We start from the raw sequence: 7,989 nt of genomic DNA on the forward strand, positions 1-7,989 counted from the left end.
GGCTATTTTTTGGTTGCAGCCATCATTGTTGTTTTGGCGGGCCCTGGAGAGATTCAAACCTGCCACCTTAAGTGTATGTGGCTGGTGCCTTAGCCACTTGAGCCACAGGCTCCGAGCCGGAAAGACATTTCTTGATTGGCTATGGCTAGGCATTTGCCTTATTTGATATGATCTGGTGGAAAATACCTACTTAGCTGGTGGTTTCTGATTGGTTAAATCTCCAGTTTTGTTTTACTGTTTACGTTGGGATTTGGTTTGGTTATGTAGGAACCCCAAGTGCTGGAGCCATCTCAGCCTAATGGCCTCCCAATTAAAAATTTTAAAACAAAGGAAATAGAGGCATAGAGAATTCTGACTGATCTTTCCTGCTCAATTTCTGAGGGATTACACCCAGCCTTAGAATGCAAGGAAGAGAAAGACCACCCTCTTGCCCAGTGCTGTGCTAATAAATGTCTAACAACAAGATCTCTGAAGGAAAAGGCCCTGGTGTGTAACATTGGCAGATTTCTGAGGTGTAAATACTTCCACTACGGTTGATTGCGAGCTACCAACACCCAGGAGACAGTGCAAGCCTACTTCAGCACACGCAGCCCCTCACTCCTTTTGGGTGACTCATGGAGCTGTGTCCAGGAGCTGTCTGATTTAGAACAGTGATCCTCAAAGAGTGGTCCCTGAAGGAGCCATATCAGCATCATCTGAGAACTTGTTAGACATGCACATTCTCTGAGCCCAGCCCAAACCTACCCAGTGCAAGACCCTCGGAGTCGAGCTCTGTCTGTGTTTTCACATCACACTTACACACTTGGGTTTGAGAACATCTGGAGCAGTGGAGGACGGTGCCCTTTCTCAAATCCAGCTGGCTCAACCCATCTTCTTGCAGTTGGGAGGATGGGGCTCATTTCCCACTCCCCAAGAGGTGGGCAAGCCCATAGAGGCCATAGAGGTCAGGTGCTCTGCAAAGTGGTGAGTGATTGAAGCAGGTTAAGTAGTCAATTCTGGGTACCCAAGGGAGCACCCTGCCAGCCTTAGCTCCTCTTCCATAAGATCATGGAGGAAGGGATCTCTGCATAGTCCCCCAGCCCTGGCCCTCCACAGGTCTATGAGATGATTTACTCATGGATTCAAAGTAAGTGTGTGGTTGGAAGGCTGTGTTCTGACTCCAGGGAAATAAATGGATAGAACAGTGGGACAGAGGAGAGGCAAGGTCCTTCAGCACTGGTCCCGCTGAAGAAGGGAAATGGGGAAAGAGGTACACAAAAGCATAAGACGAGTGGCACCTGGCCCTGGGTCTTAAAGAGTGATCCTAAAAGGTTCCAAATCTAAAGCATGTTCTGGGACTGACAAGGGGGCTGGACACCATCAATCTCTCAGCCTTTTAACCCAGAAGAACTGAGATGGCCCCAGGTCCACATCCCTCAAGTTCTCTGTAGGACATGTTTATAGTCTGGTGTCTGGACAACTTCCCCGGATTCCAATCCAGGTTTACTATTAACCAAAGACAAACAAATTAAGAGCCAAGTATCAGAAATGATGCAAGTTCCGTGTTGGCCCTGGGAGGCTATGAAACACCTGGGCGGTCAGCAAGGGTGTGATGTCACCCACAGAAACACTTGGCTCACGGGCAACTGTGGTCACGTGACCCGGCATGTGTGCCTTGGTCACATGGTCAGGAGGGAGGAGATTTCCCCACCGAACTCAGTGTTTCTGATGGAGAACCAAAGCACAAACAGAAACTGTCATATCACAACGAAATCTTCAAGTCATGTGATGAAACAGTTTTTCCTTCTCAAAGTTTTAGCCACAGACCAAAGATTCAGATTAAGCATTACTTAGCAGAATCAGTGCTGGCCTGCTTTAGGCGTCAGCTGGAAAGTCAGCTCCACTGCCATTTTAGTATCTCTCCTGCCAGGAAAGAAGCTCTCTAGGTAGGAGTTTTCTCAGAGGCAGAATACAGAATTTCTTTAGTAAAAATCCTGGTGTCAACACCAGCCTTCCTGACCTATGTCCCTGTAGTAGATTCCTGGACTTGGCCTCTCTGTCTGCCCACTGGGGACAGGAAGGAAGCCTGAGCCCACCACTCCTTCATCCTAGCCCAGAGAGGCCCAGGAAGCTTCAACCAGTTGCTGGTTTGAGCCGCGGGAGAGGCTGTACACGTTCTGCAGACATTCTGCTCAGAAAGTACCTGGTAATAAGTTACTGTTTTAGGAAGCAGGAAGGTATGAGGTATTGGCATGGGAGTGGGCAATAGCCTACCCCATTCTCTTGCTCCCATTCTTCCAGAGTTTCATTCTTTGCAAAATAGCTGTTGAACACCTGGAATCCTGGCATTGTTGTGCCCAATAGTGTGAACAGTATATAAGCAGACAGCTAGGTCACTTCCCTCAATGGGTCTGTATTCTACTTAGAGAGAGAAAACTATCACAGCCCAATACAATAGCAAGCAATAGAGAACAGCATGCAATTTGCCACAAACTAAAGATGATGCTTAGAGGAAAGATATGAATGTTCCCAGTGTATCTGAATTCTGGCCCCGTCACTCAGTAGCAGCTGTGTGACCTTGGGCAAATTGCTCAAACTCTCTGAGACTCAGGCTACACATCTATAGAATGGAGCTTAAAAAGTCTCAGCTCACAGGTCTGTTGAGGAACATGAAATAATGTTTGTAAAACAGCTGGTAAAATTCTTGGCACATGGTAAGTACTTAAGAAATTGTAAGAACCATAACTTTCTTTGGGCCAAGATGTGCTATAAATAGATGACTCATTTACATCTGGTTTTCCAACCTCAAGGCAAATGACAAGAAATTAAAAAAAAAAACCCATAAAACAAAAAACAGCACTTGGGGACCACAAAGTTTGGCAGCAAACAGCCACTTAACTTCTCAACACCCCCCAAGGCTACTATCACATTACAAGATGGCAGAATATATGCCGTTCATAACAAAACTGTATTCAATGGCCTGTGAGAAGCCAGGGATGAGCATAGCACATTTAAAAACTATTTTCATCCAAAATGTTCATATATACATATATATATATATATATATATTTTTTTTTTTTTTTTTGCAGTTTTTGGCCAGGGCCAGGTTTGAACCTGCCACCTCCGGTATATGAGGCCAGCGCCCTACTCCTTTGAGCCACAGGTGCTGCCCCAAAATGTTTAACATTTTTTAAAAGAAGTACTTAAAGTATGTGTGGATGGTACATTCTGGGGTGTCTAGAAAATTCCCCTGCCACGATTTCTCAATGGTTGGATTCTCTGGGTTTTTATTCTACTTCTGTTTGTCAGAGAGCTCACAACTATGCTGATCCCGTCATAAGGGCTTAGCACATCCTTGTTTACTGATAAATCCATACGGTGTTGAAATACGGTTTGCTCTGTTTCCCATTTTCAACCATTCTAAGCATTAACTGTTCGAGGTCACTCACTGGCTTCATCTTCTCTTTGAAACAGAAATAACTGACTGTCACCAGCCTCCCCTGCCACCCCCACCAACCTGTTCCTCTTTCTATTTCCAGACTGGAGATGGTGCCATCCTCTCCCAGACAACAACAATAAGTACTGCATCGGTAAAATTAGTGTGTTAGGTTTTCCAAACACTTTCTAGGATCCAGGAACTCTCTCTACAGCACCTCACAAGGCAGGATTAGTTACTTAGGTTCTCAGATGCAGAAGGTGCGAGTTAGAGAAATTAACCTGCTTCAAAGGTCATCCTGCTCCTAAAGGGCAGAGATGCATTTGACCACAAGTAGCTCTGCACGCAGTCCCAGGCTCTGCCTAGAGGGGGCGCTTGGCCACAGGTGCTGTTCAGGTAAGCCCCAACCTCTGACAAAACCATCCCCTCCCTACCCTCAGGTTGCTACCTGCCTGAGGGGCCAAGTCTGGGGTCAAACAGGAGGCCCTAGGCTTTTGTTTGGTCTCAAGACACCCCCGATGGTGGCAGGGGTGGGGTGGGGGCTTTTTTCTTTTTCCCTTGTTAAGCCACACAAGTGATCCAGAGGGTAGGAATGTGGCCTCAGATAGAGGGAACCCACAGCTTCACTGCTGGCCACATAGTCCAAAGCAAGAATGTTCCTAGGACTCACAGCAGGCTGGCCACACTCTCCACAGTCTGGCCTCTGGTCAGCTCCTGACGGGTGTCAAGCTCTGCTGCTGCTACTGCCCCCAGAACAGGGGGCCTGGGGCCTGAGAGGCCACCCATTTGCTCCTCAGCCCCATCCTCCGTGCCTGGGGTCTGCCTCCCACCTGCTGCCTTGCCCTGCTTCCAGAGTCCCCAACAAAAGGCTCTCACCCCACCAAAAATTTCTTCAGTTTTCTACTTGATTTTTACTTTAATTCAAGTTTGTGTCCTTTTTTTAAGTATAAAAAAGATTAAATCCTTTTGGGAATTAACTGATAAATAAACAAGGTATCTTTATGTTCAAAAATTCCCACTTTGAGCAATCTGAGACTCCCCTTTGCCTTCTGAGGCTGAGGGCCCTATCAGAGTGTTCTGGAAAGCTTCCCCATCTCTGAACCTTTTTTTCTATCTTCCTCTATAGGTACATACACCCAAACTGAGCAGGTGAGCCTGGCATAAAGAAGGAAGCCTGGTAGACTTTGGAGTTGGACTCTAGACTCTGCCATTTACTAGCTATGTGACCCTGACTGACTTACTGAATAATTTTAAGTTTTGGTCCCCTTATGCCTAAAATGGGAACCGCAACTATTTCCTCAAATGTGAATTCAACTGGAGCCTCCCCTGCCCCAGCTGTATAGCATTTAATAAAGGGACTGGCCCATCGTAAATTCTTATCCGAATCCTCCCAACGCTCATTTCCTCCATGAAGTCTCCCTGGATTATCCCACCTTCAGTGGAGGCAACTAATTATACCTACCCGTATCTACTCCTCCCCTTTCTTTGTTAACAGAATCCTTATTTTGTTGGAGGAGCAATATGCCGAGCTAAGAAGCCACATTTCTCAGACCCCCTTGCAGTTAGGGTGCATTATGGATCGCACACGTGGCTAGTGAGATGAAAATGGAAGTTGCTGGAAGGGCTTTTGAGAAAGCTGTTTAAAGGAGGCTGACTTAACTGATCTGTGCCCTTTCTTTCTTTCTTTTTTGAGACAGTCTTACAATGTCACCCTCGGTAGAGTGCCACGGCATCACAGCACACAGCACCCTCTAACTCTTAGAGTTATTCTTTTGCCTCATCCTAAGTAGCTGAGACTACAGGTGCCTACCACAATGTCCAGCTATTTTTTTTGTTGTAGTTGTCGTTGTTGTTTGGCTAGGGTCGAACCCACCAGCCTCGGTGTATGTGGCCGGCACCCTAACCGCTGAGCTATGGGTGCCACGCCATGTACCCTTTCTTGTCTGGAATGAGTATGTGATGTCTGAAGCCACCATGGTCATGTCATACATATGGCAGCCTTGAGGATGGCAGTCACATCGTATCCTACGTATGGCAGAACAAACGGGTAGAAAGAGCCTGGGAAACTGGTGGGGAGCCTGGGAGGCTTGGTCGGGAGCCGCTGTACAAGCTCTGGTCCTCTAGGCTTCAGGATTTATGTTATAGGAGGGAAGGAGAAATCAGACCTGTTGGGCTATTGGGCTGGTGGTCAGCACCTGGCAACGTATGAAGCTCTTAGTATATTTGATGTTGACTGTTTGGTACCAAGAGAATAAGATGTACTGTGAAGAGACCAGAAAGGAGGTGGAGGACCTCCGAGGAGAAGGAAGCTGTGCAGATTTGATCAGACCCCTGTGGACAAGTTTATCACTGCAGTTATTAGGTGTGATAGTGAAGGACCAGACCCAGTCTAAAGTCTCTCAGCAGGACAATGTTGAAATACATCACAGTTTATCCAGACAGCGAAATACTGGGTTTTTGTATAGCTTCTGTGCTTAGTGTGGTTTTTACACTTTTAAATACTTGAGGAAAAATGAAGAGTAATATGTTGTGATACATGAAAATTACATGAAATTTAAATTTCCATGTTTATGAAAACAATTTCACTGGAACACAGCCATGATCATTTGTTCATGTGTCATATGTGGCTACTTTCACACTGTGAATGGCAGAATGTGAGAGAAGGCCTGTGACCTCCCAAAACTCAAAATATTTACTACCTGGCTCTTTACTGAAAATGTTTGCTGACTCCTAGTACAGACTATCTCTGGGAAACTGCAGGAACAACTAACCACAGTGATCACTTCTGGATAGGCAGCGTCTGAAGGTTAGGGTCAGAAAGGAGACTTCTGATAGCATGGCTATTGTATTGTTTGAATTTTGAATCATGTGAATATTTAACCTATTTTATGCTTAGTTTGGAATTTTAAAATGTGGGCCCTGTTTCCCATCCTGGACTGAAGGAAGAGGAAGGAGAGAAGGGAGAAAGGGTGGCTGGATTCTAGACTAAAGTGCTGGCCTGGGTGAAGTCATGGGCCTGCCGCAGGCGAGGTTGCACATTGAGGGCGGACTTGCCCTCAGCTTTGCACTTGCTACATGACCCAGAACATCCCCTTCCTGTGGGCTTGCTGCATTTGAGGCTACCCACATGCCCATAGGCTCTATCCCAGAAAGAGGCCAGAAGTTTGGCCTGCCTCTCTCCACCTGCTCTGGGAACAAGGGAAATGGATTAAGTACACCCAGCCTGTGGCCACCTCAGCAACTTGATAAACAGGAGCAGAGTGGATTGGGGCTGTGGAATGGTGAGAGGGACATAGGGACACTGGGGTTTAGTCCTGCCTAGCCACTAACTGTCTCTGTGACCTTAGATAAGTCATTTTCCCTCTATGGCCCAGTTCCATACATGATAACAGGGCCCTGGACCAGACTGACAGTTCTGCAACTGCCTCTTCCCCACCCCCTTTGCCCACTGCCTCTTGTTTAATTTGTTGGGTATCCACTCGAGACATCACAGAGGAGCTGGTTTGAAAAAAAATGATAGCACACAAGTAAAACCAACAGCCAGTCTCCTAGATCAGCAGTGCCCAACCTTCTTGGCACCATGGACTGGTTTCATGGAAGACAATTTTTCCATGGACTGGGGTGGGGGTGGGGGCTGGGGCGGGGATGGTTTGGGGACAATTCAAGTACATTACATTTTCTGCTCAGATCATCAGGCATTAGATTATCATAAGGAGCACGAAACCTCCATCCCCCACACACTCTGTTCACAGGAGGGCTTGTGCTCCTGTGAGAATCTAATGCCACAGCTAATCTAACAGGAGGCAGAGCTCAGGTGGTGATGCCAGCGATGGGGAGGGGCTGTAAATACAGATGAAGCTTTGCTCACTCGCCACATTTTCCTTTTATATTTCCCAGTCATATTTCCTAGCCAAATCAAATTTCCCAGTCACATCGCTCACCTCCTGCAAGGAGGTGCAGCCCGATTCCTAACAGGCCATAGACTGATACCAGTCTGTAGCCCTAGGGCTAGGGATCCCTGTCCTAGATAATTTTTCAGAGGTGTGGCTCTGCCACCCTAGCTCTAAGAGCCTTGCTGCTTTTCTAGGTACAAGCTCTGCAGGCAGGGAAGTCAAGGGAACACCCTTCAGTCACAGCAGAGAAGTGGGGACACCACAGCCCTGGGTGATAGCCACTCTGGCAGAGCAGTTGCAGGCAGGAGGTGGCTGGAGGGGTTTGTGAGCATGATGGAGAGCCCCTCCTGAGCAAATCCAGGAAGGTGCATTAATACATGTAGCCTAATGCTGGAAATTAGAAGCTGCAGCCCAGAGGGTTGGTCCTTGAGGAAGCCCAGCCAGGAGTGAAGTCACATAGGCCCAGGGATCAGTGGGGTTTTCTTCACCTGGGCAAGGTATGTGGCTGTGTCCTTCTGGCCCTCACAGTCAGGACTAGCCAGCCCAGTACTATGCTTCCCCGAAAATAAGGCCTACCCCCAAAATAAGCCCTAGCAGGATTTTTATGCATTTGTTAAATATAAGCCTTACCCCAATAATAAGACCTAGTGATGGGCGTGGCTATGCAGTGTATCTGCATTG

The sequence above is a fragment of the Otolemur garnettii genome, unplaced genomic scaffold (assembly GCF_000181295.1).
Source record: "Otolemur garnettii isolate 467f Iridium unplaced genomic scaffold, OtoGar3 scaffold00178, whole genome shotgun sequence".
Lineage (NCBI taxonomy): Eukaryota > Metazoa > Chordata > Mammalia > Primates > Galagidae > Otolemur > Otolemur garnettii.